Source organism: Harmonia axyridis, chromosome 2 (assembly GCF_914767665.1).
Source record: "Harmonia axyridis chromosome 2, icHarAxyr1.1, whole genome shotgun sequence".
Lineage (NCBI taxonomy): Eukaryota > Metazoa > Arthropoda > Insecta > Coleoptera > Coccinellidae > Harmonia > Harmonia axyridis.
Window position 1 is genome coordinate 55,024,875 of NC_059502.1, and position 18,113 is coordinate 55,042,987.

Consider the following 18,113-nt stretch of genomic DNA (forward strand, 5'->3'; position numbering starts at 1 on the left):
ATTGAGTCATTCCAGACATAATTTAGTCGTTCATGGGACCATAGAATACATCATGCTGAGACCATTATTGTCCGAATCAATCACGCGCATGAGTCTCTAATATGAGAAATATGAGAAGAACAATACAGATCAAGAATATCATCACCGAAGTGAAAAAGTTTCAGGATGAAGAATTAATTGAAATCGCGAATATCAAATTGAAATCAAAAGAAATTACAGATCTTCCTTATAAAGAAGCTATTTCCACCAAGGAAAATGTAAGCATGAAAGGGGAAAATAATTTCGGTATTGATAAAAACAAGAAACCGGAGTTTAAAGAGGCAAACGAGAAAAAGAAGGAAGTAGATGGGAAATATTTGGATATATGCTTGAAGAAGGCATCCTTATTCAAGCAAATTCTTGAAATGACAGCCTCCAAAATGAAAAGAGGGTTGAAAACTAAAAAATTCAATCAGTACGAAGTCACTTCGAGAAAAAAAGGAACAATTCTTCGAAGACATCACTATTTCAATTTCGAACTTCCAAATCGAGCTCTTCATTGAAGTCGTATTACTGAATGAAATCAATGAATCTTCAAAAAAAATAGAAATTTTGTATATATGCCAATTTGTAAATATTATTATGTAGTTGTTATTATTCGATTTGTTTATGTATTTGACGATTTACAGATATACTGAAATATAAATCTTTATGAAAAAATTTTATTCGTTATCATTGTCTTGGTATTATTGAAATATTTTTATTTCTTGAATGAAATTTCAAATGTCATTATTATTTTCATTATAATTATGTATTTGATGAATTCGATTGGTAAAGATATCTGAAAAATTATTTTTCGAGAGAAATGCTCTATCTGAAACAATTATTGAAGTGTTTTAATTTCTATATGAATAGATAATAATGAAAGTTAGTATCAAAAATCAGATAAAAATACCCCTATCTCGATACCTAAGGGAGATACAGGGTGTAGAAGTTCACAAGAAAAAACCATTTATACCTTCCATAAAAAAGCTTGAATTCAAACGAAATTTTGCATGCCTGCCCTACTCCCTTGAGGGTATTTTATGGAGATATTTTCGGTTTTCGGGGAAAAACAGTGGCGTGAAATTCGGTCAATCTCAAGTATTTGAAGAAAAAAGTATACTTCTTTTTTATTGAAAGAATGAATGAAGCAATATCGAACTGCTTCTTCAATTTGGAATAAAATTTGCTTTCACAGAACAAAATTTAAAATTTCAGATTCAGAAATGATTACCTTTTTCTTTAAAAACAAAGGAATAAGTCTTCGAAGACATTACTATTTCAATTTCAATATCATTATGATGTTGTTATTATTCGATTTGTTTATGTATTTGACGATTTACAGATATACTGAAATGTTAATTCATATGAAAAAATATTATTCGTTATCATTTTCTTTGTATTATTGAAATCTCTTTATATCTTGAATAAAATTTAAAATTTCATTAGTATTCTCAATATAATTATGTATTTGATGAAATTCGAATTGTTGTGATCTCTGAAAAATTATTTTTGAAGAAGGCATCCTTATTCAAGCAAATTCTTGAAATGACAGCCTCCAAAATGAAAAGAGGGTTGAAAACTGAAAAATTCAATCAGTATGAAGTCACTTCGAGAAAAAAAGGAACAATTTTTCGAAGACATCACTATTTCAATTTCGAACTTCCAAATCGAGCTCTTCATTGAAGTCGTACTTCATTTTACTGAATGAAATCAATGAATCTTCACAAAAAAAAAAATTAGAAATTTTGTATATATGCCAATTTGTAAATATTATTATGTAGTTGTTATTATTCGATTTGTTTATGTATTTGACGATTTACAGATATACTGAAATATAAATCTTTATGAAAAAATAATATTCGTTATCATTTTCTTGGTATTATTGAAATATTTTTATTTCTTGAATGAAATTTCAAATTTCATTATTATTTTCAATATAATTATGTATTTGATGAATTCGATTGGTAAAGATATCTGAAAAATTATTTTTCGAGAGAAATGCTCTATCTGAAACAATTATTGAAGTGTTTTAATTTATATATGAATAGATAATAATGAAAGTTAGTATCAAAAATCAGATAAAAAAAAATTTCGAGAACAAAATAACATAATATACAGGGTGTATCAATTTTAATCGTTAAAAATTCAATGGGATATTCTCCTCGTTGTCCTGATTCGGGAAAATGTATATTATATACCCCTATCTCGATACCTAAGGGAGATACAGGGTGTTGAAGTTTACAAGAAAAAACCATTTTTATGCAATACCTTCCATAAAAAAGCTTGAATTCAAACGAAATTTTGCATGCCTGCCCTACCCCCTTGAGGGTATTTTATGGAGATATTTTCGGTTTTCGGGGAACAACAGTGGCGTGAAATTCGGTCAATCTCAAGTATTTCGAAGAAAAAAGTATACTTCTTTTTTATTGAAAGAATGAATGAAGCAATATCGAACTGCTTCTTCAATTTGGAATAAAATTTGCTTTCACAGAACAAAATTTAAAATTTCAGATTCAGAAATGATTACCTTTTTCTTTAAAAACAAAGGAATAAGTCTTCGAAGACATTACTATTACAATTTCAATATCATTATGATGTTGTTATTATTCGATTTGTTTATGTATTTGACGATTTACAGATATACTGAAATGTCAATTCATATGAAAAAATATTATTCGTTATCATTTTCTTTGTATTATTGAAATATCTTTATGTCTTGAATAAAATTTCAAATTTCATTAGTATTGTCAATATAATTTTGTATTTGATGAAATTCGATTTGTTGGGATATCTGAAAAATTATTTTTCCAAAAAAAAATTCTACCTGAAATAATTATTGAAGTGCTTAAATTTTTATATGAATAAATAATAATAATAATGAAAGTAGGTATCACAAATCAGATAACAAAAAAATAATAAAAAAAATTAACATAATATATAACGAAAAATAGTTAGGATAATATAAATGGAATCGGAGTGTATATGAACTGACTATTTCGATAGTTGAGTAGAACATTGCAACAGATGGTTGCATATCAAATTACCAGAATCATTTCTGCAAACATCAACAATTTCCTTATCAAGCTACATTTTCCGTCAGGGGGATAATTCTCATTTACCAAACAATTAGAGATAAGGCATTTTTAACGACTCTGTCTTATTGAGTCATTCCAGACATAATTTAGTCGTTCATGGGACCATAGAATACATCATGCTGAGACCATAATTGTCCGAATCAATCACGCGCATGAGTCTCTATCGTCGGACTCAATCCACAGAGTAGAAACCTTGGTTCTGTCCCTCTAAGGAGGACACTTTCAATCCGACCTTCACTGTTATCACATCGACTTAGATCTTGAATAGCAATTTAGTTCAACTGTGTTTTTAATAATAAACTCTGCATCTTGAGTGATTGAATTATTTCTTACAGAGTTTTCGAAAATTTAAACTTTATGAGATACCGACAACTTGAAAATTACTTCCGTCTCATAGTAACAGATTTTCCGTGAATTCATTGTTTGTAGACTGAATAATTTCAATTTTTGTTTTGATTGGTCAATAACAAACGGAAAAATGGAACAGAAATTGATTTTGAAATCGGGATTGATGAAATTGAGAAATCATAAATTGAATATGAGAAGAACAATACAAATCAAGAATATTATCACCGCAGGGAAAAAGTTGCGGGATGAAGAATTAATTGAAATCGCGAAAATCAAATCGAAATCAAAAGAAATTACAGATCTTCAGGATAAAGAAGCTATTCCCACCAAGGAAAATGAAAACATGAAACGCGAAAATAATTTCGGTATTGATAAATACAAGAAACCGGAGTTTAAAGAGGCCAACGAGAAGAAGAAGGAAGTAGATGGGAAATATTTAGAAATATGCTTGACGAAGGCATCCTTGTTCAAGCAAATTCTTGAAATGAGAGCCTCCAGAATGAAAAAAGGGTTAAAAACTAAAAAATTCAATCAGTACGAAGTCACTTCGAGAAAAAAAGGAACAATTTTCCGAAGACATCACTATTTCAATTTTGAACTTCCAAATCGAGCTCTTCATTGAAGTCGTACTTTATATTACTGAATGAAATCAATGAATCTTCAAAAAAAAACAGATATTTTGTATATATGCCAATTTGTAAATATTATTATGTAGTTGTTATTATTCGATTTGTTTATGTATTTGACGATTTACAGATATACTGAAATGTAAATTTATATGAAAAAATATTATTCGTTATCATTTTATTTGTATTATTGAAATCTCTTTATGTCTTGAATAAAATTTAAAATTTCATTAGTATTCCCAATATAATTATGTATTTGATGAAATTCGATTTGTTGGGATATCTGAAAAATTATATTTCCAAAAAAAATTCTACCTGAAATAATTATTGAAGTGCTCAAATTTTTATATGAATGAATAATAATAATAATGAAAGTAGGTATCACAAATCAGATAACAAAAAAATAATAAAAAAATATAACATAATATATAACGAAAAATAGTTAGGATAATATAAATGGAATCGGATTGTATATGAAATGACTATTTCGTTAGTTGAGTAGAACATTGCATATCAAATTACCAGAATCATTTCTGCAAACATCAGCAATTTCCTTATCAAGCTACATTTTCCGTCAGAGAGATAATTCTCATTTACCAAACAATTAGAGATAAGGCATTTCTAACGACTTTCTCTTATTGAGTCATTCCAGACATAATTTAGTCGTTCATGGGACCATAGAATACATCATGCTGAGACCATTATTGTCCGAATCAATCACGCGCATGAGTCTCTAATATGAGAAATATGAGAAGAACAATACAGATCAAGAATATCATCACCGAAGTGAAAAAGTTTCAGGATGAAGAATTAATTGAAATCGCGAATATCAAATTGAAATCAAAAGAAATTACAGATCTTCCTTATAAAGAAGCTATTTCCACCAAGGAAAATGTAAGCATGAAAGGGGAAAATAATTTCGGTATTGATAAAAACAAGAAACCGGAGTTTAAAGAGGCAAACGAGAAAAAGAAGGAAGTAGATGGGAAATATTTGGATATATGCTCGAAGAAGGCATCCTTATTCAAGCAAATTCTTGAAATGACAGCCTCCAAAATGAAAAGAGGGTTGAAAACTAAAAAATTCAATCAGTACGAAGTCACTTCGAGAAAAAAAGGAACAATTCTTCGAAGACATCACTATTTCAATTTCGAACTTCCAAATCGAGCTCTTCATTGAAGTCGTACTATATATTACTGAATGAAATCAATGAATCTTCAAAAAAAAATAGAAATTTTGTATATATGCCAATTTGTAAATATTATTATGTAGTTGTTATTATTCGATTTGTTTATGTATTTGACGATTTACAGATATACTGAAATATAAATCTTTATGAAAAAATTTTATTCGTTATCATTGTCTTGGTATTATTGAAATATTTTTATTTCTTGAATGAAATTTCAAATGTCATTATTATTTTCATTATAATTATGTATTTGATGAATTCGATTGGTAAAGATATCTGAAAAATTATTTTTCGAGAGAAATGCTCTATCTGAAACAATTATTGAAGTGTTTTAATTTCTATATGAATAGATAATAATGAAAGTTAGTATCAAAAATCAGATAAAAATACCCCTATCTCGATACCTAAGGGAGATACAGGGTGTAGAAGTTCACAAGAAAAAACCATTTATACCTTCCATAAAAAAGCTTGAATTCAAACGAAATTTTGCATGCCTGCCCTACTCCCTTGAGGGTATTTTATGGAGATATTTTCGGTTTTCGGGGAAAAACAGTGGCGTGAAATTCGGTCAATCTCAAGTATTTGAAGAAAAAAGTATACTTCTTTTTTATTGAAAGAATGAATGAAGCAATATCGAACTGCTTCTTCAATTTGGAATAAAATTTGCTTTCACAGAACAAAATTTAAAATTTCAGATTCAGAAATGATTACCTTTTTCTTTAAAAACAAAGGAATAAGTCTTCGAAGACATTACTATTTCAATTTCAATATCATTATGATGTTGTTATTATTCGATTTGTTTATGTATTTGACGATTTACAGATATACTGAAATGTTAATTCATATGAAAAAATATTATTCGTTATCATTTTCTTTGTATTATTGAAATCTCTTTATATCTTGAATAAAATTTAAAATTTCATTAGTATTCTCAATATAATTATGTATTTGATGAAATTCGAATTGTTGTGATCTCTGAAAAATTATTTTTGAAGAAGGCATCCTTATTCAAGCAAATTCTTGAAATGACAGCCTCCAAAATGAAAAGAGGGTTGAAAACTGAAAAATTCAATCAGTATGAAGTCACTTCGAGAAAAAAAGGAACAATTTTTCGAAGACATCACTATTTCAATTTCGAACTTCCAAATCGAGCTCTTCATTGAAGTCGTACTTCATTTTACTGAATGAAATCAATGAATCTTCACAAAAAAAAAAATTAGAAATTTTGTATATATGCCAATTTGTAAATATTATTATGTAGTTGTTATTATTCGATTTGTTTATGTATTTGACGATTTACAGATATACTGAAATATAAATCTTTATGAAAAAATAATATTCGTTATCATTTTCTTGGTATTATTGAAATATTTTTATTTCTTGAATGAAATTTCAAATTTCATTATTATTTTCAATATAATTATGTATTTGATGAATTCGATTGGTAAAGATATCTGAAAAATTATTTTTCGAGAGAAATGCTCTATCTGAAACAATTATTGAAGTGTTTTAATTTATATATGAATAGATAATAATGAAAGTTAGTATCAAAAATCAGATAAAAAAAAATTTCGAGAACAAAATAACATAATATACAGGGTGTATCAATTTTAATCGTTAAAAATTCAATGGGATATTCTCCTCGTTGTCCTGATTCGGGAAAATGTATATTATATACCCCTATCTCGATACCTAAGGGAGATACAGGGTGTTGAAGTTTACAAGAAAAAACCATTTTTATGCAATACCTTCCATAAAAAAGCTTGAATTCAAACGAAATTTTGCATGCCTGCCCTACCCCCTTGAGGGTATTTTATGGAGATATTTTCGGTTTTCGGGGAACAACAGTGGCGTGAAATTCGGTCAATCTCAAGTATTTCGAAGAAAAAAGTATACTTCTTTTTTATTGAAAGAATGAATGAAGCAATATCGAACTGCTTCTTCAATTTGGAATAAAATTTGCTTTCACAGAACAAAATTTAAAATTTCAGATTCAGAAATGATTACCTTTTTCTTTAAAAACAAAGGAATAAGTCTTCGAAGACATTACTATTACAATTTCAATATCATTATGATGTTGTTATTATTCGATTTGTTTATGTATTTGACGATTTACAGATATACTGAAATGTCAATTCATATGAAAAAATATTATTCGTTATCATTTTCTTTGTATTATTGAAATATCTTTATGTCTTGAATAAAATTTCAAATTTCATTAGTATTGTCAATATAATTTTGTATTTGATGAAATTCGATTTGTTGGGATATCTGAAAAATTATTTTTCCAAAAAAAAATTCTACCTGAAATAATTATTGAAGTGCTTAAATTTTTATATGAATAAATAATAATAATAATGAAAGTAGGTATCACAAATCAGATAACAAAAAAATAATAAAAAAAATTAACATAATATATAACGAAAAATAGTTAGGATAATATAAATGGAATCGGAGTGTATATGAACTGACTATTTCGATAGTTGAGTAGAACATTGCAACAGATGGTTGCATATCAAATTACCAGAATCATTTCTGCAAACATCAACAATTTCCTTATCAAGCTACATTTTCCGTCAGGGGGATAATTCTCATTTACCAAACAATTAGAGATAAGGCATTTTTAACGACTCTGTCTTATTGAGTCATTCCAGACATAATTTAGTCGTTCATGGGACCATAGAATACATCATGCTGAGACCATAATTGTCCGAATCAATCACGCGCATGAGTCTCTATCGTCGGACTCAATCCACAGAGTAGAAACCTTGGTTCTGTCCCTCTAAGGAGGACACTTTCAATCCGACCTTCACTGTTATCACATCGACTTAGATCTTGAATAGCAATTTAGTTCAACTGTGTTTTTAATAATAAACTCTGCATCTTGAGTGATTGAATTATTTCTTACAGAGTTTTCGAAAATTTAAACTTTATGAGATACCGACAACTTGAAAATTACTTCCGTCTCATAGTAACAGATTTTCCGTGAATTCATTGTTTGTAGACTGAATAATTTCAATTTTTGTTTTGATTGGTCAATAACAAACGGAAAAATGGAACAGAAATTGATTTTGAAATCGGGATTGATGAAATTGAGAAATCATAAATTGAATATGAGAAGAACAATACAAATCAAGAATATTATCACCGCAGGGAAAAAGTTGCGGGATGAAGAATTAATTGAAATCGCGAAAATCAAATCGAAATCAAAAGAAATTACAGATCTTCAGGATAAAGAAGCTATTCCCACCAAGGAAAATGAAAACATGAAACGCGAAAATAATTTCGGTATTGATAAATACAAGAAACCGGAGTTTAAAGAGGCCAACGAGAAGAAGAAGGAAGTAGATGGGAAATATTTAGAAATATGCTTGACGAAGGCATCCTTGTTCAAGCAAATTCTTGAAATGAGAGCCTCCAGAATGAAAAAAGGGTTAAAAACTAAAAAATTCAATCAGTACGAAGTCACTTCGAGAAAAAAAGGAACAATTTTCCGAAGACATCACTATTTCAATTTTGAACTTCCAAATCGAGCTCTTCATTGAAGTCGTACTTTATATTACTGAATGAAATCAATGAATCTTCAAAAAAAAACAGATATTTTGTATATATGCCAATTTGTAAATATTATTATGTAGTTGTTATTATTCGATTTGTTTATGTATTTGACGATTTACAGATATACTGAAATGTAAATTTATATGAAAAAATATTATTCGTTATCATTTTATTTGTATTATTGAAATCTCTTTATGTCTTGAATAAAATTTAAAATTTCATTAGTATTCCCAATATAATTATGTATTTGATGAAATTCGATTTGTTGGGATATCTGAAAAATTATATTTCCAAAAAAAATTCTACCTGAAATAATTATTGAAGTGCTTAAATTTTTATATGAATGAATAATAATAATAATGAAAGTAGGTATCACAAATCAGATAACAAAAAAATAATAAAAAAATATAACATAATATATAACGAAAAATAGTTAGGATAATATAAATGGAATCGGATTGTATATGAAATGACTATTTCGTTAGTTGAGTAGAACATTGCATATCAAATTACCAGAATCATTTCTGCAAACATCAGCAATTTCCTTATCAAGCTACATTTTCCGTCAGAGAGATAATTTTCATTTACCAAACAATTAGAGATAAGGCATTTCTAACGACTTTCTCTTATTGAGTCATTCCAGACATAATTTAGTCGTTCATGGGACCATAGAATACATCATGCTGAGACCATTATTGTCCGAATCAATCACGCGCATGAGTCTCTATCGTCGGACCCAATCCACAGAGTAGAAACCTTGGTTCTGTCCCTGTAAGGAGGACACTTTCAATCCGACCTTCACTGGTATCACATCGACTTAGATCTTGAATAGCAATTTAGTTCAACTGTGTTTTTAATAATAAACTCTGCATCTTGAGTGATTGAATTATTTCTTACAGAGATTTAGAAAATTAAAACTTTATGAGATACCGACAACTTGAAAATTACTTCCGTCTCATAGTATCAGATTTTCCGTGGACTCATTGTTTGTGGAGTGAATAATTTCATTTTTTGTTTTGATTGGTCAATATCAAACGGAAACATGGAACAGAAATTGATTTTGAAATCGGGACTGGTGAAATTAAGAAATCATGAATTGAATATGAGAAATATGAGAAGAACAATACAGATCAAGAATATTATCACCGAAGTGAAAAAGTTGCAGGATGAAGAATTAATTGAAATCGCGAATATCAAATTGAAATCAAAAGAAATTACAGATCTTCCTTATAAAGAAGCTATTTCCACCAAGGAAAATGAAAGCATGAAAGGGGAAAATAATTTCGGTATTGATAAAAACAAGAAACCGGAGTTTAAAGAGGCAAACGAGAAAAAGAAGGAAGTAGATGGGAAATATTTGGATATATGCTTGAAGAAGGCATCCTTATTCAAGCAAATTCTTGAAATGACAGCCTCCAAAATGAAAAGAGGGTTGAAAACTAAAAAATTCAATCAGTACGAAGTCACTTCGAGAAAAAAAGGAACAATTCTTCGAAGACATCACTATTTCAATTTCGAACTTCCAAATCGAGCTCTTCATTGAAGTCATACTATATATTACTGAATGAAATCAATGAATCTTCAAAAAAAATAGAAATTTTGTATATATGCCAATTTGTAAATATTATTATGTAGTTGTTATTATTCGATTTGCTTATGTATTTGACGATTTACAGATATACTGAAATATAAATCTTTATGAAAAAATTTTATTCGTTATCATTTTCTTGGTATTATTGAAATATTTTTATTTCTTGAATGAAATTTCAAATTTCATTATTATTTTCAATATAATTATGTATTTGATGAATTCGATTGGTAAAGATATCTGAAAAATTATTTTTCGAGAGAAATGCTCTATCTGAAACAATTATTGAAGTGTTTTAATTTCTATATGAATAGATAATAATGAAAGTTAGTATCAAAAATCAGATAAAAATACCCCTATCTCGATACCTAAGGGAGATACAGGGTGTAGAAGTTTACAAGAAAAAACCATTTATACCTTCCATAAAATAGCTTGAATTCAAACGAAATTTTGCATGCCTGCCCTACTCCCTTGAGGGTATTTTATGGAGATATTTTCGGTTTTCGGGGAACAACAGTGGCGTGAAATCTCAAGTATTCGAAGAAAAAAGTATACTTCTTTTTTATTGAAAGAATGAATGAAGCAATATCGAACTGCTTCTTCAATTTGGAATAAAATTTGCTTTCACAGAACAAAATTTAAAATTTCATATTCAGAAATGATTACCTTTTTCTTTAAAAACAAAGGAATAAGTCTTCAAAGACATCACTAATTCAATTTCAATATCATTATGATGTTGTTATTATTCGATTTGTTTATGTATTTGACGATTTACAGATATACTGAAATGTTAATTCATATGAAAAAATATTATTCGTTATCATTTTCTTTGTATTATTGAAATATCTTTATGTCTTGAATAAAATTTCAAATTTCATTAGTATTGTCAATATAATTTTGTATTTGATGAAATTCGATTTGTTGGGATATCTGAAAAATTATTTTTCCAAAAAAAAATTCTACCTGAAATAATTATTGAAGTGCTTAAATTTTTATATGAATAAATAATAATAATAATGAAAGTAGGTATCACAAATCAGATAACAAAAAAATAATAAAAAAAATTAACATAATATATAACGAAAAATAGTTAGGATAATATAAATGGAATCGGAGTGTATATGAACTGACTATTTCGATAGTTGAGTAGAACATTGCAACAGATGGTTGCATATCAAATTACCAGAATCATTTCTGCAAACATCAACAATTTCCTTATCAAGCTACATTTTCCGTCAGAGAGATAATTCTCATTTACCAAACAATTAGAGATAAGGCATTTCTAACGACTTTCTCTTATTGAGTCATTCCAGACATAATTAAGTCGTTCATGGGACCATAGAATACATCATGCTGAGACCATAATTGTCCGAATCAATCACGCGCATGAGTCTCTATCGTCGGACCCAATCCACAGAGTAGAAACCTTGGTTCTGTCCCTGTAAGGAGGACACTTTCAATCCGACCTTCACTGGTATCTCATCGACTTAGATCTTGAATAGCAATTTAGTTCAACTGTGTTTTTAATAATAAACTCTGCATCTTGAGTGATTGAATTATTTCTTACAGAGATTTAGAAAATTGAAACTTTATGAGATACCGACAACTTGAAAATTACTTCCGTCTCATAGTATCAGATTTTCCGTGAACTCATTGTTTGTGGAGTGAATAATTTCATTTTTTGTTTTGATTGGTCAATATCAAACGGAAACATGGAACAGAAATTGATTTTAAATCGGGACTGGTGAAATTAAGAAATCATGAATTGAATATGAGAAATATGAGAAGAACAATACAGATCAAGAATATTATCACCGAAGTGAAAAAGTTTCAGGATGCAGAATTAATTGAAATCGCGAATATCAAATTGAAATCAAAAGAAATTACAGATCTTCCTTATAAAGAAGCTATTTCCACCAAGGGAAATGAAAGCATGAAAGGGGAAAATAATTTCGGTATTGATGAAAACAAGAAACCGGAGTTTAAAGAGGCAAACGAGAAAAAGAAGGAAGTAGATGGGAAATATTTGGATATATGCTTGAAGAAGGCATCCTTATTCAAGCAAATTCTTGAAATGACAGCCTCCAAAATGAAAAGAGGGTTGAAAACTAAAAAATTCAATCAGTACGAAGTCACTTCGAGAAAAAAAGGAACAATTCTTCGAAGACATCACTATTTCAATTTCGAACTTCCAAATCGAGCTCTTCATTGAAGTCGTACTTCATTTTACTGAATGAAATCAATGAATATTCACAAAAAAAAAAAAACATAAATTTTGTATATATGCCAATTTGTAAATATTATTATGTAGTTGTTATTATTCGATTTGTTTATGTATTTGACGATTTACAGATATACTGAAATATAAATCTTTATGAAAAATATTATTCGTTATCATTTTCTTGGTATTATTGAAATATTTTTATTTCTTGAATGAAATTTCAAATTTCATTATTATTTTCAATATAATTATGTATTTGATGAATTCGATTGGTAAAGATATCTGAAAAATTATTTTTCCAGAGAAATGCTCTATCTGAAACAATTATTGAAGTGTTTCAATTTCTATATAAATAGATAATAATGAAAGTTAGTATCAAAAATCAGTTAAAAAAAAATTTTGAGAACAAAATAACATAATATACAGGGTGTATCAATTTTAATCGTTAAAAATTTAATGGGATATTCTCCTCGTTGTCCTGATTCGGGAAAATGTATATTGAATACCCCTATCTCGATATCTAAGGGAGATACAGGGTGTTGAAGTCTACATGAAAAAACCATTTTTATGCAATACCTTCCATAAAAAAGCTTGAATTCAAACGAAATTTTGCATGCCTACCCTACTCCCTAGAGGGTATTTTATGGAGATATTTTCGGTTGTCGGGGAACAACAGTGGCGTGAAATTCAGTCAATCTCCAGTATTTCGAAGAAAAAAGTATACTTCTTATTTATTGAAAGAATGAATGAAGCAATATCGAACTGCTTCTTCAATTTGGAATAAAATTTGCTTCCACAGAACAAAATTTCAGATTCAGAAATGAATACCTTTTTCTTTAGATACAAAGGAATAAGTCTTTGAAGACATCACTATTTCAATTTCGATATCATTATGATGTTGTTATTATTCGATTTGTTTATGTATTTGACGATTTACAGATATACTGAAATGTTAATTCATATGAAAAAATATTATTCGTTATCATTTTCTTTGTATTATTGAAATTGCTTTATGTCTTGAATAAAATTAAAAATTTCATTAGTATTCTCAATATAATTATGTATTTGATGAAATTCGATTTGTTGGGATATCTGAAAAATTATTTTTCCAAAAAAAAATTCTACCTGAAATAATTATTGAAGTGCTTAAATTTTCATATGAATAAATATTAATAATAATGAAAGTAGGTATCACAAATCAGATTACAAAAAAATAATAAAAAAAAATAACATAATATATAACGAAAAATAGTTAGGATAATATAAATGGAATCGGATTGTATATGATATGACTATTTCGTTAGTTGAGTAGAACATTGCAACAGATGGTTGCATATCAAATTACCAGAATCATTTCTGCAAACATCAACAATTTCCTTATCAAGCTACATTTTCCGTCAGAGAGATAATTCTCATTCACCAAACAATTAGGGATAAGGCATTTCTAACGACTTTCTCTTATTGAGTCATTCCAGACATAATTCAGTCGTCATGGGACCATAGAATACATCATGCTGAGACCATAATTGTCCGAATCAATCACGCGCATGAGTCTCTATCGTTGGACCCAATCCACAGAGTAGAAACCTTGGTTCTGTCCCTCTAAGGAGGACACTTTCAATCCGACCTTCACTGGTATCACATCGACTTAGATTTTGAATAGCAATTCAGTTCAACTGTGTTTTTAATAATAAACTCTACATCTTGAGTGATTGAATTATTTCTTACAGAGTTTTAGAAAATTTAAACTTTATGAGATACCGACAACTTGAAAATTACTTCCGTCTCATAGTAACAGATTTTCCGTGAATTCATTGTTTGTTGAGTGAATAATTTCAATTTTTGTTTTGATTGGTCAATATCAAACGGAAAAATGGAACAGAAATTGATTTTGAAATCGTGATTGGTGAAATTGAGAAATCATGAATTGAATATGAGAAATATGAGAAGAACAATACAGATCAAGAATATTATCACCGAAGTGAAAAAGTTGCGGGATGAAGAATTAATTGAAATCGCGAATATCAAATCGAAATCAGAAGAAATTACAGATCTTCCGGATAAAGAAACTATTTTCACCAAGGAAAATGAAAACATGAAACGGGAAAATAATTTCGGTATTGATAAAAACAAGAAACCGGAGTTTAAAGAGGCCAACGAGAAAAAGAAGGAAGTGGATGGGAAATATTTAGATATATGCTTGAAGAAGGCATCCTTGTTCAAGCAAATTCTTCAAATGACAGCCTCTAGAATGGAAAAAGGGTTGAAAACTAAAAAATTCAATCAGTACGAAGTCACTTCGAGAAAAAAAGGAACAATTCTTCGAAGACATCACTATTTCAATTTCGAACTTCCAAATCGAGCTCTTCATTGAAGTCGTACTTTATATTACTGAATGAAATCGTTGAATCTTCAAAAAAAAACAGAAATATTGTATATATGCCAATTTGTAAATATTATTATGTAGTTGTTATTATTCGATTTGTTTGTGTATTTGACGATTTACAGATATACTGAAATATAAATCTTTATGAAAAAATATTATTCGTTATCATTTTCTTGGTATTATTGAAATCTTTTTATTTCTTGAATGAAATTTCAAATTTCATTATTATTTTCAATATTATTATGTATTTGATGAAATTCGATTGGTAAAGATATCTGAAATTATTTTTCGAAAAAAAGCTCCACCTGAAACAATTATTGAAGTGTTTTAATTTTTATATGAATATACATATATAATAGATAAGAATGTTAGGATGTTTAGATATATTGCGATCAATAATTTTCTTACGAATTATACATATATATATAGAAATTTATTGCCAAATATTATATTCTAATAATTGACACACATTTTTCACAAACGGCTTTTTGTCATTGCTGTTTTACATAGAATTTCTTTTGAGACACCATGTAACGGGTGTTTTTCAACAGCAAGAGAAGTTTCGATGGTTGTTGTCTATTGTTTTTCAGTTAAGAATGTCAAACTGTGTTGACATTTCTGCTTAGTATGGTTTGGATATTCATCATAAGTCATTAAACCTCGGAACTGCCTTACCAAACGACAACATTTTGTTTCAGAAAGATTGCGCAACTTGCCATACAGCAAGCTATACCGTCAATTTATTTCAAAATCAATTTAGTGTTAACTTCATTTCCCGGAGTGGTCTTGTTAACTAAAGGGGGTAGAAATGGGGGGGTATTGGGGGTAATTACCCCTTCCAAGATTTCCAAATTATTATATCGCGAATTCTCGCAAAGACGAAGAACGAACATTTTTCCATAAAATGAACCAATAATCATTTTACTTCTTCAAAATGCACACGGCAGTAAAAAATTGGATCCTTTTACAGTTTAGGAGTTTATTATCGCTTTCAAGATGAGTACTTTTATTGCACTACAGACACGTCTTTGTTCGAGGTTTATTATTTTCCTTTATCTATCCGCTTTTTCGGCCTCTTATTTGCCTCTTATTTCTGCATCCGTCATCGGTATACACTTAACCATTGTTTTCGGTTTTTTGTATCATTTTCATCACAAAATATCAATAGTGTAGTTATCAAATAACTGAACTGAGTAATTGGCATAGAAAAATTGTGTGGGATGTGTTGTACAATTTCTTGTTTCATTCAAATTGCAATTTATTTGTGAAGACATCAGTTTTGAATTGACTATATCTACACGGTGTTCCTAAATTGGAGGTACAAATGAAAATTATATATTTATATCATTTAAAAAAAAAGTCTATAACATGAGCCCCCAAACACTTCGTTCTTGAGATACAGGTGTTAAAGTTCAAGTTTTTTTACTCATAGAACTTTCCCTCCACAAGATAATTACTTTGAATTGACCATAGATATTCCAATTTTAGTTTTCATCATGCTATATGCTAATTTTGAATGCAAATCCACAGGATGATATTTTTTCTGGAAGTGTGCCTGATTCTCTCCTTCAGAACTATTTTTTGGTGAGCCGCTGGTATTTTAAAAAATGTAAAAAAAACTCAGGTCCAATACTACACTTTTTGGTTTGTTATAGTTTTATCGTATCATCTATCGACTTCGAGAAAAACATTTCAATCAACTCTCTAGTAATCCCTGTATCTTGATTTTAACCTCTGTAACTCTAATTCAGAAACATCCAGTATGAGGTAAGAACAACCGAATTGGTAATAAAAAAATGATTTCGAGTAATTTGGTTCAATCTTCGTTATCAAACTTTTTTTATCACATTACATATATGAGTAAAAATTGTCGTTATTTCGATTACTCCCCCCAAGAAAAAAGAAGATCTACACGCCCTTATGTTAACTGTCACCCTTATTTCTGCGGTTTGAGGCTTACTTTTTATTTTATGGTACTACTTTGAACCATTGGTTTGTAGCGAAAAATCTGCTCTTGAAGTTTTGATAGCCAATATTCGAGTCAAGTCATCATTTAAAAAAGCAGTGAAAAACATGACCGATCGAATTGACTATGTATAACTCGCAGCGTAAATCATATTTAAACAATTCATGTCATTAAATTATCTACAACATTATTATATTGAAAATTCATTCCAACAATATTTTATCTCTTATTACCAGCTCAAGCTTTGAAAAAAGTGCATGATAATTAGTCTACAGAAAAGAATTGATGAATGAGCCCTTCATGGTTATGCTCATGAAAAAAAACTTTGAATGGCTAGTTAACAACTTGGCAACTCCAACCGCTAGGTGGAGGTGTACACGTGTTCAACGCTGAAGTTCGAAAGCAGAACTTTAAATGGAAAAAACTAGCATAATTCCGATGGCTTCGTTCGAAAGTTAGGTTTCAATTCGCAGTATAATCAAGCAGCCTCAATTACAGAAAGTTTTTCTTTCTCTTTTCATTGACTCGGATAAATTTGCCCATTTCATACAACTCATTTGCCAACGTGCGTGCTGGTTTTTGAAATTATAAGCATCTATCGATATTCATTATAAGCAAATTCTGTGGTTTCTAGATGGGTATATTCATTCACTCAAATTTGAATTGATCTAATCTAGCGTTTTTCTGTACCATAACATTAATGATATTTTCTCTATTTCTGTATCATAATGAGTTCATTACAGTTCTAAAAAACAGTGCTGTAATGAACTCATTACAGCATCGTTTTCAGATATATTTTTCGTTTTGTGGTTGTCTATGCTGACTTCCAATCCTATCAAATTTCAACAAACGTCAATTATTGTCAATATAATATAATTTGGGGATGTAGAGAAATGATTTGCTACATATTTGCAAATTCTCATAATTCTGGTAGTGTTCAATCGATTTCGTCAGACATAATTCACGAATTTAATGTGTAAATGTAAATTATGTCTAAATTCGAAACATACGATTCATATTCGAATTCCGTAATCTGTCAATTTTCGTAACAGTCACACCAACTGCCAAGATACAATACAAAAGTCACTAGGATATATAATCTGAATTTTTCA

General features: G+C 28.9%; 1 protein-coding gene across 5 annotated transcripts in view; it reads right to left on the minus strand.

The window, feature by feature from the left end:
- The window catches only part of LOC123672240 (GTP-binding protein Di-Ras2), a 282,502-nt gene that overhangs the window by 172,017 nt on the left and 92,372 nt on the right, over positions 1 to 18,113 (minus strand). The window lies entirely within an intron of this gene.